This window comes from Bombina bombina, chromosome 4 (genome assembly GCF_027579735.1).
Source record: "Bombina bombina isolate aBomBom1 chromosome 4, aBomBom1.pri, whole genome shotgun sequence".
Classification (NCBI taxonomy): Eukaryota; Metazoa; Chordata; class Amphibia; order Anura; family Bombinatoridae; genus Bombina; species Bombina bombina.
Window position 1 is genome coordinate 338,347,771 of NC_069502.1, and position 22,941 is coordinate 338,370,711.

General features: G+C 38.9%; 1 non-coding gene across 1 annotated transcript; it reads left to right on the forward strand.

The window, feature by feature from the left end:
- Window positions 1-9,250: 9,250 nt before the first annotated feature.
- LOC128658586 (U6 spliceosomal RNA) lies at window positions 9,251-9,357 on the forward strand. Its single transcript, XR_008402260.1, has one exon. It is a non-coding gene; the product is annotated as a U6 spliceosomal RNA (small nuclear RNA).
- Window positions 9,358-22,941: the final 13,584 nt, after the last annotated feature.

The following is a 22,941-nucleotide window of genomic DNA, read 5'->3' on the forward strand; positions in this document are numbered from 1 at the left end:
GGCAGCAGATTAGGGGTACATAGGGATAATGTAAGTAGCGGCGTTTTACGGAGCGGCAGATTAGGGGTTAAAAATAATATACAGGGGTCAGCGATAGCAGGGGCGGCAGATTAGGGGTTAATAAGTGTAAGGTTAGGGGTGTTTAGACTTTAGTTAGGTGCAGACGTAGGAAGTGTTTCCCCATTGCAAACAATGGGGCTGCGTTAGGAGCTGAACGCGGCTTTTTTGCAGGTGTTAGGTTTTTTTTCAGCTCAAACAGCCCCATTGTTTTCTATGGGGGAATCGTGCACGAGCACGTTTTTGAGGCTGGCCGTGTCCGTAAGCAACTCTAGTATCGAGAGTTGCAGTTGCGTTAAATATGCTCTACACTCCTTTTTTGGAGCCTAACGCAGACATTCTGTGGACTCTCAATACCAGAGTTATTTTAAAGGTGCGGCCAGAAAAAAGCCAGCGTTAGCTACGCGGGTCGTTACCGACAAAACTCTAAATCTAGCCGTAAGGATTCCTTATTGAACATACCATTTAAAGTAGTGATCAATTCTTTTAGATATTTGGGTATCACAATTTCATCTAATCCTGATGCATGGTATAATCTTAACATTATCCCAGTTTTGAATAAAATTAAAGATAATTTAAAAAATTGGCAAACCCTTCCACTTTCATTGTCTGGCCGCATTGCTCTCTTTAAAATGGTCTGCCTCCCTAAAATATTATATATTCTACAAAATACTCCTTTAATTCTTAAAGGAAAAGATGTTATAACATTTAATACTGCATTAAGAAAATTTATCTGGCAAAATAAAAAGCCCAGAATCTCCCTATCTAAATTATCTTTTCCCAAAAAATATGCGGGACTAGCCCTACCCGACATTAAGATATATAACTATGCATGCCAGATCCGCTTAATAATGGACTGGATTTCAGAAAGAAATTATGTGACTGATAATGAACTCGAGAAAAATGTATTATTCCCCTATGTTCCATCGGCAATTATTCATTGCATTCCTAGTTCTGTACCTAGAGAGGTGAAAAAAATGAGATCCATGTTTAACCCACTTAAGGCCTGGTGGAAAGTGTGCAAACTTTTAAATATAGAACACAGGGTGTCCAAACTCATGCCGCTAACAGGGAATCCGCAATTTCAAGCTGGAATCCAATCATCTCTTTTTCAAAGATGGGAAACGCTGGGTTTCAGTAAGATCTCAGTTACTTGATTTTGACAGGAAATGTATAAAAACTTTTGGTTCCCTAAGAGAGGAGTTTAATATCTCACATAAGGACTTCTTTGCCTTTTTGCAAGTGAGACATTTTGCCTCGAGTTTAGTATACAATTTTGGATGGAATTGGACACTTGGGCCCATAGAAAAATGGCTAGTTTTAGCCAAAAATGGTATCATGTCTATTTCCTCTAGTTATCTAGATTTAAGCTCCTTAAAAGGAGACCTGAACTTGGATAAAATATCCTCTAAATGGGCAGTTGTATTCCCGCAAAATTGCGGAGACTCTGGAGTAATTCGATTCTCAATATCTGAGGTCTCAAAAATTACTCTTTCATCCACATGGAGAGAGTCACATGTAAAACTATTACTGATGACTTTTTTCACTCCCAAGAAGGGCTTTAGATGTGGGAGCGCTGACTTTATAAGTTGTCCCAAATGCTCTTTACCTTTGGCAAATCTTATACATATGATATGGGATTGTCCAACTATTCAACAATTCTGGTTAAAAATACAGTACTGGCTTGGGGTAATAGGAGCTTCCCCTCCGACTCTATCACCATTACATATAATATATCTCTGGAAAGATCCGCAGGAACGGCTCATCAATACCAAGATTGTAAACTTAACTATCCTAGCAGTAAGATATCTAATCCTTAAAAAATGGAAAAATAGGACACCCCCAAGTATTCAAGAGGTTAAAAACTGCCTTAAAAAACAGTGCATCCTTGAGCAGATAGATACAGACCTAAATGATGAAAATAACGTAATACGATTCTTCAGAAAGTGGTCAATTTTCATCAAATCCTTTTCCCCAAGTGAAATTGAATACCTAATTTATCAGTTTAGAAATACAGAACAAGTTCTTTTGGGGTTATGGTAACATCCTACTACATAGAGGGTTTTTTTTTTTCTTTTCCTTTTTTTTTTTTTTTTTTCTTTTTTTTTCTCTTTTCTTGTTTTTTATTATTATTAATTGTTATTTACTCCTTGGACTGCTCTGTTCTGTGTTGTCTTTCCTTCTCGGAGAGAAGGAAAGGAAGCACACAGAGGAAGGGCAGAAGCAGAGAGGGGAAAGGGTGAAGGGGAAGATAGAGGGAAAGGGGAGAAGAAAGGGAAGAAAAAGGAAAAAAGAAACTTCCACCGGAAAATTACAAAGAACATGAAATATTAGTTAAAAAAGATTTCTTTTTCGTTTTTATTTAAATTTATCTAGGAGTAAACTAGATATATAATGTTTCTTTGACTTTGTATTGAACATTTATGTTTTGTAATTATTTATCCTTGCTTCTCTTGTATGTATAAATCTGTTGGAAATCAATAAAATGTATATATAAAAAAAAAAAAAGTATAATCTGTCTGATTTATAAATGAAAAATTTCGGTTTTATGTCCTTTTAACTGCAAAAGATCCGAATGTAAAATAAATCTTTTTTTGAAGGGACAGCAAAGTCAAAACTAAACATTCATAATTCAGATAGAGTATGTCATTTTAACCAACGTCCTACTTTATTTTTATGATCAAATTTTCTTTGCTCTAATTGTATTCTTTGTTGAAGAGTAAACCTAGTTAGGCTGATAGAAGCTCAGGAGCGTGCACATGTCTTTAGCAGTCTATGGCAGCAGTGTTTGCAACTATGAATAACACTGCTATAAACAATATTGCAAATACTGCTGCAAGATGGCTAAAGATATGTACACGCTCATGAGCTTGCCTAGGATTACTCTTTAACAATGGATACCAATAGAACTAAGAACCATTGCTAATAGAAGTAAACTGTAAAGTTGTTTAAAATGCAGTGCTCTATTCTGTGCATTTCAGTTGAATTTTGACTTTACTGTCCCTTTAACACTGTCATTTTGCTAGCAAGGTTTACAAGGCTTTGCATATCAATAGATACATCCCTTGAATATTCTGGGGTGGAATTTAGGTTTCTGGTCTCCATTTCTGTGGCCAATTAAGGACAGGTGTATAAAAAGCTTGTGTTGTAATCTGACTTATCACTATGGCCTCTATTTATCAAGCTGTCAACCGCAAATACGCTGGAATTCCGCAGTGTATCTGTGGCGAACCTGATTCGCCGTAGTTATCAAACCCTACAGACCGGCAAAAGTAGAATATAGTGACGTAACATACGATCCGGCGGATTCAGTCCGACACAGATCGATGCTTATGTGACTACAGATGTTCCGAACGCAAGTTCGGCACAATCTGACTACTTTTGGTAGTTATCAAAAAACTAGCAGGTACGCTCGGCACTTTTCCGGCCCAGTGTACCTGGTTTTCAATCCGCCGCCCTGGAGGCGGTGGATGCCATAGGAATCAATGGGAGTCTGACAACAGCGAAAGCTCATGTTCGCTGCTGCCCGATATCCCATTGATTCCTATGCTAGTTTCTACACCTAACACCCTAACATGTACCCCGAGTCTAAACACCCCTAATCTGCCCCCCTACACCGCTGGAAATAAAGAAAGTGTTTAACCCCTAAACCGCCGCTCCTGGAGCCCACCGTCACCTACATTATACTTATTAACCCCTAATCTGCCCCCCTATACCGCCGCAACTCTAATAAATGTATTAACCCCTAAACCGCCACTCCTGGAGCCCACCGCAACTCTAATAAAGTGTTTAACCCCTAATCTGCCCCCCCTACACTGCCGCCACCTATATTATACTTATTAACCCCTAAACCGCCGCTCCTGGACCCCGCCGCCACCTACATTAAACTTATTAACCCCTAAACCTAAGTCTAACCCTAACACCCCTTAACTTAAAGATAATTTAAATAAATCGAAATAAATATTCCTAGCATTAAATTAATTATTCCTATTTAAAACAAAATACTTACCTATAAAATAAACCCTAAGCTAGCTACAATATAACTAATAGTTACATTGTAGCCATCTTAGGGTTTATTTTTATTTTACAGGCAAGTTTGTATTTATTTTAACTAGGTAGAATAGTTATTAAATAGTTATTAACTATTTAATAACTACCTAGTTAAAATAAAGATAAAAGTACCTGTAAAATAAATCCTAACCTAAGTTACAATTAAACCTAACACTACACTATCATTAAATTAATTACCTAAATTAAAATAAATTAATTACAATTAAATAAAATTAACTAAAGTACAAAAACCCCCCACTAAATTACAGAAAATAATAAAATAATTACAAGTTTTTAAAATTAATTACACCTAATCTAATCCCCCTAATAAAATAAAAAAGCCCCCCAAAATAATAAAAATCCCTACCCTATACTAAATTACAAATAGCCCTCAAAAGGGCTTTTTGCGGGGCATTGCCCCAAAGTAATCAGCTCTATTACCTGTAAAAAAAAAAATACAATCCCCCTCCAACATTACAACTCACCACCCACACACCCAACCCTACTCTAAAACCCACCCAATCCCCCCTTAATAAAACCTAACACTACCCCCTTGAAAATCACCCTACCTTGAGACGTCTTCACCCAGCCGGGCACAAGTGGTCCTCCAGAGGCTCCGAAGTCTTCATCTGATCCGGGCAGAAGAGGACCTCCAGACGGGCAGAAGTCTTCATCCAGGCGGCATCTTCTATCTTCATCCATCCGGCGAGGAGCGATGGATTTGACAGGAGCGAGCTGCACTTAGTCTTATGGTGCGGTCGGGCCGGGCTGTGACTATACAGCTGGCCCGATGCGCTGAGTAAATATAACAGACCCGCTCAGCAGAGAGCAGAGAGCGGGTCTGTGAAACAGCGTTGTTTTTTTAAAATTAATAGGGGAAATTACATTTTATAAATGTTTGGCTAATATAATGTTATATAATTCTGCACTATAGGTTTACTGTCTCTTTAATTCCGATTGGCTGATAGAATTCTATCAGCCAATCGGAATTGAAGGGACGCCATCTTGGATGATGTCACTTAAAGGTACCGTCATTTAGTTCTAGTCGTCGGAAAGAAGAGGATGCTCCACGTCGGATGTCTTGAAGATGGACCCGCTCTGCTCCAGATGGATGAAGATAGAAGATGCCGCCTGGATGAAGACTTCTGCCCGTCTGGAGGACCTCTTCTGCCCGGATAGGATGAAGACTTCGGACCGTCTGGAGAACCACTTCTGCCCACCTGGGTGAAGACTTCTCAAGGTAGGGTGATCTTCAGGGGTTACTGTTAGGTTTTATTAAGGGGGGATTGGGTGGGTTTTAGAGTAGGGTTGGGTGTGTGGGTGGTGGGTTTTAATGTTGGGGGGTATTGTATTTTTTTTACAGGTAAAAGAGCTGATTACTTTGGGGCAATGCCCCTCAAAAAGTCCTTTTAAGGGCTATTTGTAATTTAGTATAGGGTAGGGATTTTTTTTTATTTTGGGGGCTTTTTCATTGTATTAGGGGGATTAGATTAGGTGAAATTAGTTTAAAAAAGTTGTAATTATTTTATTATTTTCTGTAATTTAGTGTTTGTTTTTTTCCGTACTTTAGTTTATTTAATTTTATTGTAATTAATTGTAATTAATTGTAGTTAATTTATTTAATGATAGTGTAGTGTTAGGTGTAATTGTAACATAGGTTAGGTTTTATATTACAGGTATATTTGTACTTATTTTAGCTAGGTAGCTATTAAATAGTTAATAACTATTTAATAACTATTCTACCTAGTTAAAATAAATACAAAGTTACCTGTAAAATAAAAATAAACCCTAAGCTAGATACAATGTAACTATTAGTTATATTGTAGCTATCTTAAGGTTTATTTTATAGCTAAGTATTTAGTTTTAAATAGGAATAATTTAGTTAATTGTAGTAATTTTATTTAGATCATTTTAAATTATATTTAAGTTAGGGGGTGTTAGGGTTAGGGTTAGACTTAGGTTTAGGGGTTAATACATTTAATATAGTTGCGGCGACGTTGGGGGTGGCAGATTAGGGGTTAATAAATGTAGGTAGGTGTCAGCGTTGTTAGGGACGGCAGATTAGGGGTTAATAAAATTTAACTAATTTTTGTGAGGCGGGAGTGCGGCGGTTTAGGGGTTAATATATTTATTGAAGTGGCGGCGATGTCCGGTCGGCAGATTAGGGGTTACAAAATTTATTTAAGTGTTTGCGATGTGGGGGAGGGCATCGGTTTAGGGGTTAATAGGTAGTTTATGGGTGTTAGTGTACTTTTTAGCACTTTAGTTATATGTTACAGCGTTAGCCCATAAAATTCTTAACTACTAACTTTTAAATGTGGTAGGAGTCTTGACAGGAGAGGCTGTACCGCTCACTTTTTCCAAGACTCGTAATACCGGCGTTAGGAAAATCCCATTAAAAAGATAGGATACGCAATTTACGTAAGTGGAAAAAAGTGAGCGGTACACCTGGACCTGCCAGACTCGTAATACCAGCGGGCGTTAAACAGGCTAAGCTTTTTAAGGCTGACGCAAAACTCGTAATCTAGCTGCAAAGGAGTTAAAATAGGCTGTGTCCTACTGTGAGCTGCAGCTTCTCACACAAAAGAAAAAAACAAACAAACCTGAATTCCTTTAACAATAAACAAATACTATTTATTGCTGTCTCTGTTCCTCTCAACTTAAAGGAACATAAAACGGGTTGAGATCTGTAAATATCCTAAAAGGACTAATTAATTAAAAATAATTTGCATAAAAAATTGTTTAAAAATTGCTGGCAAATATTTTAAAATCATTTTCAAAAATAAGCAAAATGAATTACATAGCTAAACTGCCTGGAGCAGCCAACTCCACCCCTCTTATCAGTGTTTAGACACAGGCATTGTATTTCAACTGAGTTCACAGCTTCTAGGCATGCTCCAGCAGATAATCCCTATTCACTTTTGCATTCTACCAAAAGAACTAATAGATATAGATACAGCCATGGAAGGAAATGTGTGGGGGGGAGTTAGAGTTTTACAATTCAGAAACTAAAAAGAAAGGGTTAATGGCGAGGCACTGCAGTATAAATTTGCAGGTAAAGTAATTAAATTACATATTATTATATTTTGTCTATATCCAAACTTGTTTTATGTCCCTTTAATTATTGTTAGCCTCTGTACACAGTCTGCTGCCTAATCTGAGAGGAAGACAGCTCCGTGGTCAGGCAGAGAGAGGGGTGCATTTGACAGACAGCATTTTACAAAGTCCTATGGTTCAGCAAGCCATTTAGGGAAGAAAAGTGCTGCTGACCTGTACAACCCACAGGCTTTTTCCCAACTGTTCAGTCTGTGCTGAGTGCTTTCCCTCCCCCTGTCCCACAACGGCATGGCACACTCACTTTTATTTGCAGAAAATAATTTCTTGAAATACAGTACCCAGGTTGCAGGGCTGTGTTCAGTGCTGTCAAGAGCAAGGAACTGTCTGCCATGCAGCGTGCTAACCCTGACTCCAAATCAGTGACACAGAGTAAAATCGCCCATCCAAACTCTGTCCCTCAGCACAGTTAGGCTGACACTGTGTGTAGAAGATTAAAGCCTCCACAGTCATACTAGAGCTACATAACTGATAGGCCTCTATGATTGTCACCTTGGTTTGCTACATGCTGGGATGTGGGGACAGCAGTTTCCCAATTGCTGAAATCATAGAAAGCTCTTCAGCCGGCTCTCAGGTGGTGCCGCGCTGGTGGCAAACTTTTTAGCAGATGGGAGATGGGAGCACTTGAAAATGGCCGCCACTTCAAACATTTATACAGTTTCTGATGCGTATGCCTAAGCATGTGTATTGTAGTGCAGGCTGTTTATTGGCAAACTCAGCTTTGCTTACACTACCATCCTAGTATAAGTAAAAAAAAATCCTTAGTGCTGCCTGCAGTGGTAGCGGGCGGGCCCTTTAAGATGCAAGGCCCTCAGACAAGAGCCGAATTGCCCGAATTGTCAGTCCGCCCCTGGCCATACTGTTTTCTTTTGCTGTCCTCCTGAAGAAGGGCTGGGGATAGGGTTGCCACCTCAGCCATGTTTTCCTGGACACTTATGAGTTACACAGTCTATGGGGAAACTGAGTTAGCGCAGCCACGCTGTCCGACCTTTAGATGTTAGCGTGCATGAGGCTTTTGCTTAAGTGCTAACATTTTACTTTGAACTTGAAATATGAGCACAAGAAATGGAGCACTATTGAATTAACTTGAGTGGTGTTAGCACTCAATAGCACTAATTTTTTGTCTTGAACTTCTAATCTAGCCCATTGTTAAAGAAGATGTATAGTTTAGGCTCGTCCAGGATGTCCTGCTGTTTTACAATCATTAGTCTATGATTTTTTAAACTTATTCAACAAATATGCAGCAATTAATTATTAATTAAAATTAAATTAGCTTAAGCAAAAAAAGAAAATGAACGCGCTATGAGTGATAATACACCCATATATAGTAAGGGCGCACTCTCAAGTAGGAAAATAGTCTGATATTTATTTAAGCACTACAAAAAAAACTTCACCAAGAGTGTGGCACAACAATAGCACAGAACAGATACATAATATACATCTAGTGAAAACAGATTTACAAATAAAACAGCATTACTACACAAAGTTAGAAACACAAAAGCAGCTGTACCTTATTGGAGTCCATGTATGACCTACCTCCTAAAGAGACACAATATAAGCCACACCCCAGCTGTGGTCTGGTCCCTCCTAATGAAAGAAGGGTATTGCCAGTGCAGGTTATCGTATGGGCATCTTTGCTATCTAGGTGTGTATTCTACATACAATAGATAAAGCTCGCCAAAAGTACTAGTCCACTCAAAGTAGAACAAAGCAACAAGACTACAAGCAATAAAGGGACAATAAAACAGGAAAGCTAAGATCACCTTCACTTCAAGATTGATACATATCCAGGTCAAAGGGACAGGATATGATTCCTTCCTAATGGAAGTTCCAATGCTCAGCAAGTAATGTTCAGTCTAGCCTATAGCACTGGAGTGTGAGTATTCCTGCAAAGCGATCCCTCAATCAGTTTCTTAAGCAGACTAATACACTTGTAGCATGACAATGAAAAAGGCAAGGACACTCCTGACTACTGCATCTGGCACAGGCTACACTCACAAGACAAGCAGAACTTGCCCTTATGAATTATTTGCTAGCATTGGCAGCACATATACTAAAACTGGAACGATACAGAGGGGATTAGAATGGCTCCCATGCAAGGGTAATACGCAAATTAGTGAAGGCCAGTCCTGCTTAACTTGTGATTGTAGCCTGGTGCCAGAAGCAATCTATGAGGCATATGTGCTTTTACCTATGTATAGTAATACTATTTTCTTGTTGATTTGTTTTCACTTCATGTATATTTTGTATCTGTTCTGTGCTATTGTTGTGCAACACCTTTGGTGTCTTTTTATTTGTAGTACTTAAATTTCAGATTATTTTTCTACTTGAGAGTGCTGAAGTCGCTTATTTTTTTCTTAGTGTATACATAGTGTGTTGTTGTTGTTTTTTTTTGTTTGTTTTTATTTTTTTGCTTAAGCTAAAGTTATTGTATGACACTATCGCCTAGATTTAGAGTTTTGTCGGTAAAGACCCGCGGTGCTAATGAGGCTTTTTTTCCCAGCGCACCCTTAAGACAACGCTGGTATTTAGAGTTGTCTGAATGGCTGCGTTAGCCTCAGAAAAGGGAGCGTGGAGCATAATTTAGCTCCACTTTAACCCTCAATACCAGCGTTGCCTACGGTAGTGGTAAGCTGGAAAAACGTGCTTGTGCACGATATCCCCATAGGAAACAATGGGGCTGAGCTGGCTGAAAAGAAACCTAACACCTGCAAAAAAGCAGCGTTCAGCTCCTAACGCAGCCCCATTGTTTCCTATGGGGAAATATTCTCTAAGTCTACACCTAACACCCTAACATGAACCCCGAGTCTAAACACCCCTAACCTTACACTTATTAACCCCTAATCTGATGCCCCCGCTATCGCTGACACCTGCATTTTATTATTAACCCCTAATCTTCCGCTCCGGACACCGCCGCAACCTACATTATAGCTATGAACCTACTGCCCCTAACATCGCTGACACCTATATTATATTTATTACCCCCTAATCTGCCCCCCCAACCGTTGCCGCCACCTACCTACACTTATTAACCCCTAATCTGCCGACCGGATCTCTCCGCCACTATAATAAATGTATTAACCCCTAAAACGCTGCACTCCCGCCTCGCAAACCCTATAATAAATTGTATTAACCCCTAATCTGCCCTCCCTAACATCGCCGCCACCTACCTACAATTATTAACCCCTAATCTCCCGCCCGCAACGTCGCCGCTACTATAATAAATGTATTAACCCCTAAACCTAAGTCTAACCCTAACCCTAACACCCCCTAACTTAAATATCATTTAAATAAAACAAACTAAATTTACTATAATTAAATAAATTATTCCTATTTAAAACTAAATACTTACCTATAAAATAAACCCTAATATAGCTACAATATAACTAATAGTTACATTGTAGTTATTTTAGGATTTATATTTATTTTACAGGCAACTTTGTATTTATTTTAACTAGGTACAATAGCTATTAAATAGTTAATAACTATTTAATAGCTACCTAGTTAAAATAATTACAAAATTACCTGTAAAATAAATCCTAACCTAAGTTACAATTAAACCTAACACTACACTATCAATAAATTAATAATTAAATTACCTACAATTAGCTAAACTAAAATACAATTAAATAAACTAATCTATAATACAAAAAACCCCCACTAAATTACAGAAAATAATTTTTTTTTACAAGAAGTTTAAACTAATTACACCTAATCTAAGCCCCCTAATAAAATAAAAAAGCCCCCAAAATAATAAAATGTCCTACCCTATTCTAAATTAAAAAGTAACCAGCTCTTTTACCAGCCCTTAAAAGGGCTTTTTTGCGGGGCATTGCCCCAAAGTAATCAGCTCTTTTACCTGTAAATAAAAATACAATACCCCCCAACATTAAAACCCACCACCCACATACCCCTACTCTAACCCACCCAAACCCCCCTTAAATAAACCTAACACTAACCCCCTGAAGATCTCCCTACCTTGAGTCGTCTTCACTCAGCCGAGCCGAATTCTTCATCCAAGTGGAGCAACAAGATGTCCTCCATCCGGTAGAAGTCTTCATCCAAGCGAGGTCTTCTATCTTCATCCATCCGGAGCGGAGCCATCTTCCAGCCAGCCGACGCGGAGCCATCCTCTTCAACCGACGGACTAACGACGAATGATGGTTCCTTTAAGGGTTCCTTTTCATCCAAGATGGCGTCCCTCGAATTCCGATTGGCTGATAGGATTCTATCAGCCAATCGGAATTAAGGTAAGAAAATCTGATTTGCTGATTGAATCAGCCAATCAGATTGAAGTTCAATCCGATTGGCTGATCCAATCAGCCAATCGGATTGACCTCGCATTCTATTGGCTGATCGGAACAGCCAATAGAATCAGCCAATCGGATTGAACTTCAATCTGATTGGCTGATTCAATCAGCCAATCAGATTTTTCTTACCTTAATTCCGATTGGCTGATAGAATCCTATCAGCCAATCGGAATTCGAGGGACGCCATCTTGGATGACATCCCTTAAAGGAACCGTCATTCGTCGTTAGTCCGTCGGTTGAAGAGGATGGCTCCGCGTCGGCTAGCTGGAAGATGGCTCCGCTCCGTTCCGGATGGATGAAGATAGAAGACCCCGCTTGGATGAAGACTTCTACCGGATGGAGGACCTCTTCTTGCCCCGCATGGATGAAGACTTCTACCGGATGGAGGACATCTTGTTGCTCCGCTTGGATGAAGAATTCGGCTCGGCTGAGTGAAGACGACTCAAGGTAGGGAGATCTTCAGGGGGTTAGTAACATAGTAACATAGTAACATAGTAGATAAGGTTGAAAAAAAGACTGAAGTCCATCGAGTTCAACCTATACAAATCTAAAATACTTACAAAAAGCTCCAGTTAAGCTTAAATAACCCCATTAAACTGTGACCCATTTAATACTAGCAATCATATCCATGAATTTTGTTTGTATACAGAAACTTATCCAGACTATTTTTAAATATATCTATGGTATTGGCATTCACTACCTCCTTTGGTAATGAGTTCCACAATTTTATTGCTCTCACAGTGAAAAAACGTTTCCGTTGCAGGAGATTAAATCTCCTTTCCTCCAACCTTAAATTATGACCTCTTGTCAGAAACAATTTTCTTGGAATAAACAGAGCTTCTGCCATCTCTGTATATGGGCCTTGAATATATTTATATAAAGTAATCATGTCACCTCTCAAGCGCCTTTTTTCTAAAGAAAACAGACCCAGTTTGGCTAGCCTCTCCTCATAGGTTAATTTCTCCAATCCCCTTATTAGCTTTGTGGCCCTTCTCTGAACTTTTTCTAGTTCTGCAATATCTTTTTTAGCAATTGGTCCCCAGAACTGCACTCCAAACTCAAGGTGAGGTCTTACCAGGGCTCTATATAATGACAGAATTATGCTTTCCTCACTTGAATCAATACCTCTTTTAATACATGCTAGTATCTTATTAGCCTTTGAAGCCGCTGCCCTGCATTGTGCACCCATCTTTAGCTTGTTATCTATTACTACTCCCAAATCCCTTTCCTCCTGTGTTTGGCTAAGTCTTGTCCCATTTAAAAAATACGTAGCCTGCTTATTTTTACTTCCAAAATGTAGAACCTTGCATTTTTCCGTATTAAATCTCATTTTCTATTCACTTGCCCATAGTTCTAATTTTAGCAAATCCCTTTGTAAAGACAGTTCGTCCTGCTCTGACCTTATGACCTTACTTAACTTAGTATCATCTGCAAAAATAGAGATGTCGCTATTTAATCCTTGCTCCAAGTCATTTATAAAAATATTAAAAAGAACAGGGCCCAGTACTGATCCCTGGGGGACGCCACTGATTACCTTTGTCCAATCTGAGTATGATCCATTTACTACTACTCGTTGCTCCCTATCTTTTATCCAGTTATTTATCCATGAGCTAACATTTTCAGCTATTCCCAGTCCCTTAATTTTGTGCATTAATCTCTCATGTGGCACTGTATCAAATGCCTTTGCAAAATCTAAGTATATCACATCCACTGATTCCCCTTTATCTATATTTTGACTTACTTCCTCGTAGAATCTAATTAGATTAGTTTGACATGATCTATTTCTCCTAAAGCCATGCTGATTAGAACTCATAATCTTGTTTACACGAATATGCTCATCAATTTAATCCATTATAATCCCTTCAAATATCTTCCCCACTATTGATGTCAGACTAACTGGTCTATAGCTTCCTGGATCATCCCTGCTTCCCTTTTTGAAGAGTGGCACCACATCAGCTTTACGCCAATCCTGGGGTACCATGCCTGAGGATAATGAGTCTTGAAAAATTAAGAGTAAAGGTTTGTCTATAACAGTGCTAAGTTCCCTTAACACCCTTGGGTGTATTCCATCTGGGCCTGGAGTTTTATTTACCTTAATATTTTCCAGTTTTTTCCTGATATCCTCTAAACAAAACCCAGTTAGTGGTATGGACTGGCATGTTCTATTATGTTCAAAAGTATCATTCAATGGTTCTTCTCTTGTGTATACTGAAGAAAAAAACTGGTTTAGTACCTCAGCCTTCTCCCTGTCATGATTTATCATGCTACCCTCCACACATTTTAATGTACCTATATTATCCTTATTAGATTTTTTGCTATTTATGTACTTAAATAACCTTTTAGGGTTAGACTTAGAATCCTTAGCAATTAGTGTTAGGTTTATTTAAGGGGGTTTTGGGTGGGTTAGAGTAGGGGTATGTGGGTGGTGGGTTTTAATGTTGGGGGGGGTATTGTATTTTTATTTACAGGTAAAAGAGCTGATTACTTTGGGGCAATGCCCCGCAAAAAGCCCTTTTAAGGGCTGGTAAAAGAGCTGGTTACTTTTTAATTTAGAATAGGGTAGGGCATTTTATTATTTTGGGGGGCTTTTTTATTTTATTAGGGGGCTTAGATTAGGTGTAATTAGTTTAAACTTCTTGTAAAAAAAAATATTTTCTGTAATTTAGTGTTTGTTTTTTTTTGTATTATAGATTAGTTTATTTAATTGTATTTTAGTTTAGCTAATTGTAGGTAATTTATTTTATTAATTTATTGATGTGTTAGGTTTAATTGTAACTTAGGTTAGGATTTATTTTACAGATAATTTTGTACTTATTTTAACTAGGTAGCTATTAAATAGTTATTAACTATTTAATAGCTATTGTACCTAGTTAAAATAAATACAAAGTTGCCTGTAAAATAAATATAAATCCTAAAATATCTACAATGTAACTATTAGTTATATTGTAGCTATATTAGGGTTTATTTTATAGGTAAGTATTTAGTTTTAAATAGGAATAATTTATTTAATTATAGTAAATTTAGTTTGTTTTATTTAAATGATATTTAAGTTAGGGGGTGTTAGGGTTAGGCTTAGACTTAGGTTTAGGGGTTAATACATTTATTATAGTGGCGGCGACGTTGCGGGCGGGAGATTAGGGGTTAATATTTGTAGGTAGGTGGCGGCGACGGTTGGGGGGGCAGATTAGGGGGTAATAAATATAATATAGGTGTCTGCGATGTTAGGGACAGCAGATTAGGGGTTCATAGATATAATGTAGGTTGCGGCGATGTCCGGAGCGGCAGATTATGGATTTAAAAAAATGTATTATAGTGTTTGCTATGTGGGGGGGCCTCGGTTTAGGGGTTCATAGGTAGTTTATGGGTGTTAGTGTATTTTATAGCACAGTAGTTAAGAGCTTTATGTTCCGGCGTTAGCCCATAAAGCTCTTAACTACTGACTTTTTTTTGCAGCTGGAGTCTTGTTGGTAGAGGGTCTACCGCTCACTTCTTCCAAGACTCTAAATACCAGCGTTAGGCAAATCCCATAGAAAAGATAGGATACGCAATTGACGTAAGGGGATTTGCGGTAGCCTCGAGTCGCGGAAAGAAAGTGAGCGGTAGACCCTTTCCTGCCTGACTCTAAATACCAGCGGGCGGTCAAAAGCAGCGTTAGGACCCCTTAACGCTGCTTTTGACGGCTAACGCCAAACTCTAAATCTAGTTGTTTGTTTTTTTAAAGTAGATAAAGTAGCTTATATTTTATATAGGGAGCTCTATTTAATTTATGATATATTTTCACAATGTAAAAGAGAGTTTAATAAATTTCCTGGTTTCCTCAGAACCCAAGGAGACTTGGAGGCCTACTTATCAAGCCGTCAACTGTGCTGCATTCGACGGCACCAATACGCTCGCCTGACATTGTCTAACATCGCGGCCGCGGACCTGAATACGCCCTCCAAATTTAACAAAAAAGCTGTCAAAAAGCTGCGCACCAAGTACAGGGCGATGAGCAGCGGACTGTTGTTAACTAACAGTCATCGATCTCGCTGCTATTCGGCTTTTTTTACAGCTTTATTTGTATACTGTCACTAAACACCGCCACTATACTAAAATGTTTAACCCCTATCCCGCCACTCCCGGACCCCGCCACAACTCTAATAGCAATCTGTGAGGCATATGTGCTTTTACCTATGTATAGTAATACTATTTTCTTGTTGATTTGTTTTCACTACATGTATATTTTGTATCTGTTCTGTGCTATTGTTGTGCAACACTTTTGGTGTCTTTTTATTTGTAGTACTTAAATTTCAGATTATTTTTCTACTTGAGAGTGCTGAAGTCGCTTATTTTTTTCTTAGTGTATTGTAGTGTGTTGTTTTTTTTTTTGTTTTTTTTTTTTTGCTTAAGCTAAAGTTATTGTATGACACTATCGCCTAGATTTAGAGTTTTGTCGGTAAAGACCCGCGGTGCTAATGAGGCTTTTTTACCCAGCGCACCCTTAAGACAACGCTGGTATTTAGAGTTGTCTGAATAGCTGCGTTAGCCTCAGAAAAGGGAGCGTGGAGCATAATTTAGCTCCACTTCAACCCTCAATACCAGCGTTGCCTACGGTAGTGGTAAGCTGGAAAAACGTGCTCGTGCACGATATCCTCATAGGAAACAATGGGGCTGAGCTGGCTGAAAAGAAACCTAACACCTGCAAAAAAGCAGCGTTCAGCTCCTAACACAGCCCCATTGTTTCCTATGGGGAAATATTCTCTAAGTCTACACCTAACACCCTAACATGAACCCCGAGTCTAAACACCCCTAACCTTACACTTATTAACCCCTAATCTGATGCCCCCGCTATCGCTGACACCTGCATTTTATTATTAACCCCTAATCTTCCGCTCCGGACACTGCCGCAACCTACCTTATAGCTATGAACCCCTAATCTACTGCCCCTAACATCGCTGACACCTATATTATATTTATTACCCCCTAATCTGCCCCCCCAACCGTCGCCGCCACCTACCTACACTTATTTTATTTACATGCATGTATGTGTATACAGATAGGTTTAACAATGGAGATAATGAAAAAGATTTTACATTACAACCGTATGCACATTAAACAATATCTCAGAGAGATTTTCAAAGAGATATTCGCATATAGATCTCGAGATATCTAGACATGTATATATTCATATACATATCTCGCAATAAATAGATATATCCGTCCAAAAATCATCACCTATATAGAGAAATATTTATAAATAAATAGAACATATTCCATTACGAAAACATTTTCGCAATAGGAAATATTTGCATTTTCATGTACACTTTTCAAGGATAATATGTTACGTCAAAGGCTTTGCACAACATATTAGGGTTTTTGTGGGTTTTGTTTTCTATTTGTCTTCTCCATTGACTTCTATAGGAAATATGTGAACGCACGCAAGATTTTGCTGTTTATATTACGCGGCTTAACGCGTGCACAAAATACGTTGTTTTGCAACTTGTAATAACTGCGCAACCCCAAATGTTTTCACAGCTAATTTGCTACGCGACTTGTAATCTTGCCTGTAGTGTTTAATGTCCCTTTAATGGAGAGCACTAGAAGCACTATTAGCGCTCATATTATGAGTGGTGATTTAAGTGTTGCACTCAAGCCCAACAGAAATTAGCACAAAATATTGCCCTTTTGAAGGCCCAAAGTAAAGTGTTAACACTTGAAAATATGCATAACAAAATACATGAATAATATATTAAAATAATGTATGTTGGTTATATTTTTACATATAGAATGTAAAATATAGTTTAGATTTAACTCTGATTTAATGGTATACAAGGTGCTGGACTGGGAAGGGCTCAAAAGTGTATATGTATGTGTTTGTAAGTGTGAATATGCAGGCATACCTCGTTGTATTGTGCTTCACTTTATTGCATTTTAAGATATTGGATTTTTTAAATTGTTTAAGTTTGTGGCAAACTTGTGTCAAGAAAGTCTATCGATGACATTTATACACATAAATACACATGTATTTTTAGCAATAAAGTATTTTTTAACTAAGTTATGTACATTGCTTATTTTAGACATAATGCTATTGCTATTTAGTTGCTTTACTGCGCGATATCCGCTTTATTGCAGTGTTCTAGAACCGAACTTACAATATCTCAGAAGTACCCCCCGCACACACACACACACACACACACACATATATATATATATATATATATATATATATATATATATATATATATATATATCAAAATAACTCAACACACAGCCATTAATGTCTAAACTGTTGGCAACAAAAGTGAGTACACCCCTAAGTAGAAATGTCCAAATTGGGTCCAATTAGCAATTTTCCCTTCCCGGTGTCATGTGACTCATTAGTGTTACAAGATCTCAGATGTGAATGGGGAGCAGGTGTGTTAAATTTGGTGTTATCGCTCTCACACTCTCTCATACTGGTTACTGAAAGATCAATATGCCACCTCATGGCAAAGAACTCTCTGAGGATCTGAAAAAAAGAATTGTTGCTCTACATAAAGATGGCCTAGGCTATAAGAAGATTGCCAAGACCCTGAAACTGAGCTGCAGCACGGTGGGCAAGACCATACAGCGGTTTCACAGGACAGGTTCCACTCAGAACAAGCCATGGCTGACCAAAGAAGTTGAGTGCATGTGCTCAGCATCATATCTAGAGGTTGTCTTTGGGAAATAGACGTATGAGTGCTGCCAGCATTGCTGCAGAGGATGAAGGGGTGGGTGGTCAGCCTGTCAGTGCTCAGACCATATGCAGCACACTGCATCAAATTGGTCTGCATGGCTGCCATCCCAGAAGGATGCTTTGTCTAAAGATGATGCACAAGAAAGCCCGCAAACAGTTTGCTGAAGACAAGCAGACTAAGGACATGGATTACTGGAACCATGTCCTGTGGTCCAATGAGACCAAGATAAACTTATTTGGTTCAGATGGTGTCAAGCATGTGTGGCGGCAACCAGGTGAGGAGTACAAAGACAAGTGTGTCTTGCCTACAGTCAAGCATGGTGGTGGGAGTGTCATGGTCTGGGTCTGCATCAGTGCTGCCGGCACTGGGAAGCTACAGGTCATTGAGGGAACCATGAATGCCAACATGTACTGTGACATATTGAAGCAGAGCATGATCCCCTCCCTTTGGAGACTGGGCCGCAGGGCCGTATTCCAACATAACAACCCCAAACACACCTCCCAGATGACCACTGCCTTGTTAAAGAAGCTGAGGGTAAAGGTGATGGACTGGCCAAGCATGTCTCCAGACCTAAACCCTATTGAGCATCTGTGGGGCATCCTCAAATGGAAGGTGGGGGAGCACAAGGTCTCTAACATCCACCAGCTCTGTGATGTCGTCATGGAGGAGTGGAAGAGGACTCCAGTGGCAACCTGTGAAGCTATGGTGAACTCCATGCCCAAGAGGGTTAAGGCAGTGCTGGAATGGTGGTCACACAAAATATTGACACTTTGGGCCCTATTTGGACATTTCCACTTAGGGGTGTACTCACTTTTGTTGCCAACGGTTTAGACATTAATGGCTGTGTGTTGAGTTATTTTGAGGGGACAGCAAATTTACGCTGTTATACAGGCTGTACACTCACTACTTTACATTGTAGCAAAGTGTAATTTCTTCAGTGTTGTCACATAAAAAGATTTAATAAAATATTTACAAAAATGTGAGGGGTGTACTCACTTTTGTGAGATACTGCATATATATATATATATATATATATATATATATATATATATATATATATATATATATGTATGTGTGTGTATACATATGTATGTATATGTATAAATGTGTGCAGTTACATTTAAATTGTTTTATAACAGTGTTCTGGTATCGAAACTGCAATATCTCAGAGGTATACCTGTATATACTCCATCAGAAGTGAAATCAGCTTTCAACATACTTCCAATCTCCCACCCCCTCAAAAGCTCCCGATCTCCCAAAACCCAAATATCCAAAAATGCAGCTCTTTTGCCCCTGTTAATGAGGATGAAGTTTCTGCCCTTATACTGTCCTCCCACCTCACTACCTGTCCCCTCGAACCCATCCCCTAACAGCTACTCCCCTCCCTCTCTTCTACCCTCACCCCCATACTCACACACATTTTCAACCTCTCCCTCAGCACTGGTATATTTCCCTCATCTCTAAAACATGCACTGGTCACACCTATCCTCAAAAAACCTTCCCTTGATCCAACCTCCCCTTCCAATTACCGCCCTATTTCCCTACTCCCTCTTGCCTCAAAGCTCCTCGAAAAGCTAGTCTACGCACGTCTATCCCATTTCCTTACACTAAACTCTCTTCTTGACTCACTGCAATCTGGATTTCGTTTCCATCATTCTACAGAGCAATTATCAAGGTTACCAATGACCTACTTACAGCAAAATCCAAAGGCCACTTCTCTCTTACACTTATTAACCCCTAATCTGATGCCCCCGCTATCGCTGACACCTGCATTTTATTATTAACCCCTAATCTTCCGCTCCGGACACTGCCGCAACCTACATTATAGCTATGAACCCCTAATCTACTGCCCCTAACATCGCTGACACCTATATTATATTTATTACCCCCTAATCTGCCCCCCCAACCGTCGCCGCCACCTACCTACACTTATTTTATTTACATGCATGTATGTGTATACAGATAGGTTTAACAATGGAGATAATGAAAAAGATTTTACATTACAACCGTATGCACATTAAACAATATCTCAGAGAGATTTTCAAAGAGATATTCGCATATAGATCTCGAGATATCTAGACATGTATATATTCATATACATATCTCGCAATAAATAGATATATCCGTCCAAAAATCATCACCTATATAGAGAAATATTTATAAATAAATAGAACATATTCCATTACGAAAACATTTTCGCAATAGGAAATATTTGCATTTTCATGTACACTTTTCGAGGATAATATGTTACGTCAAAGGCTTTGCACAACATATTAGGGTTTTTGTGGGTTTTGTTTTCTATTTGTCTTCTCCATTGACTTCTATAGGAAATATGTGAACGCACACAAGATTTTGCTGTTTATATTACGCGGCTTAACGCGTGCACAAAATACGTTGTTTTGCAACTTGTAATAACTGCGCAACCCCAAATGTTTTCACAGCTAATTTGCTACGCGACTTGTAATCTTGCCTGTAGTGTTTAATGTCCCTTTAATGGAGAGCACTAGAAGCACTATTAGCGCTCATATTATGAGTGGTGATTTAAGTGTTGCACTCAAGCCCAACAGAAATTAGCACAAAATATTGCCCTTTTGAAGGCCCAAAGTAAAGTGTTAACACTTGAAAATATGCATAACAAAATACATGAATAATATATTAAAATAATGTATGTTGGTTATATTTTTACATATAGAATGTAAAATATAGTTTAGATTTAACTGTGATTTAATGGTATACAAGGTGCTGGACTGGGAAGGGCTCAAAAGTGTATATGGATGTGTTTGTAAGTGTGAATATGCAGGCATACCTCGTTGTATTGTGCTTCACTTTATTGCATTTTAAGATATTGGATTTTTTAAATTGTTTAAGTTTGTGGCAAACTTGTGTCAAGAAAGTCTATCGATGACATTTATACACATAAATACACATGTATTTTTAGCAATAAAGTATTTTTTAAAAAAGTTATGTACATTGCTTATTTTAGACATAATGCTATTGCTATTTAGTTGCTTTACTGCGCGATATCCGCTTTATTGCAGTGTTCTAGAACCGAACTTACAATATCTCAGAAGTACCCCCCGCACACACACACACACACACATATATATATATATATATATATATATATATATATCAAAATAACTCAACACACAGCCATTAATGTCTAAACTGTTGGCAACAAAAGTGAGTACACCCCTAAGTAGAAATGTCCAAATTGGGTCCAATTAGCAATTTTCCCTTCCCGGTGTCATGTGACTCATTAGTGTTACAAGATCTCAGATGTGAATGGGGGGCAGGTGTGTTAAATTTGGTGTTATCGCTCTCACACTCTCTCATACTGGTTACTGAAAGATCAATATGCCACCTCATGGCAAAGAACTCTCTGAGGATCTGAAAAAAAGAATTGTTGCTCTACATAAAGATGGCCTAGGCTATAAGAAGATTGCCAAGACCCTGAAACTGAGCTGCAGCACGGTGGGCAAGACCATACAGCGGTTTCACAGGACAGGTTCCACTCAGAACAAGCCATGGCTGACTAAAGAAGTTGAGTGCATGTGCTCAGCATCATATCTAGAGGTTGTCTTTGGGAAATAGACGTATGAGTGCTGCCAGCATTGCTGCAGAGGATGAAGGGGTGGGTGGTCAGCCTGTCAGTGCTCAGACCATATGCAGCACACTGCATCAAATTGGTCTGCATGGCTGCCATCCCAGAAGGATGCTTTGTCTAAAGATGATGCACAAGAAAGCCCGCAAACAGTTTGCTGAAGACAAGCAGACTAAGGACATGGATTACTGGAACCATGTCCTGTGGTCCAATGAGACCAAGATAAACTTATTTGGTTCAGATGGTGTCAAGCATGTGTGGCGGCAACCAGGTGAGGAGTACAAAGACAAGTTTGTCTTGCCTACAGTCAAGCATGGTGGTGGGAGTGTCATGGTCTGGGTCTGCATCAGTGCTGCCGGCACTGGGAAGCTACAGGTCATTGAGGGAATCATGAATGCCAACATGTACTGTGACATATTGAAGCAGAGCATGATCCCCTCCCTTTGGAGACTGGGCCGCAGGGCCGTATTCCAACATAACAACCCCAAACACACCTCCCAGATGACCACTGCCTTGTTAAAGAAGCTGAGGGTAAAGGTGATGGACTGGCCAAGCATGTCTCCAGACCTAAACCCTATTGAGCATCTGTGGGGCATCCTCAAATGGAAGGTGGGGGAGCACAAGGTCTCTAACATCCACCAGCTCTGTGATGTCGTCATGGAGGAGTGGAAGAGGACTCCAGTGGCAACCTGTGAAGCTATGGTGAACTCCATGCCCAAGAGGGTTAAGGCAGTGCTGGAATGGTGGTCACACAAAATATTGACACTTTGGGCCCTATTTGGACATTTCCACTTAGGGGTGTACTCACTTTTGTTGCCAACGGTTTAGACATTAATGGCTGTGTGTTGAGTTATTTTGAGGGGACAGCAAATTTACGCTGTTATACAGGCTGTACACTCACTACTTTACATTGTAGCAAAGTGTAATTTCTTCAGTGTTGTCACATAAAAAGATTTAATAAAATATTTACAAAAATGTGAGGGGTGTACTCACTTTTGTGAGATACTGTATATATATATATATATATATATATATATATATATATATATATGTGTGTGTGTGTATACATATGTATGTATATGTATAAATGTGTGCAGTTACATTTAAA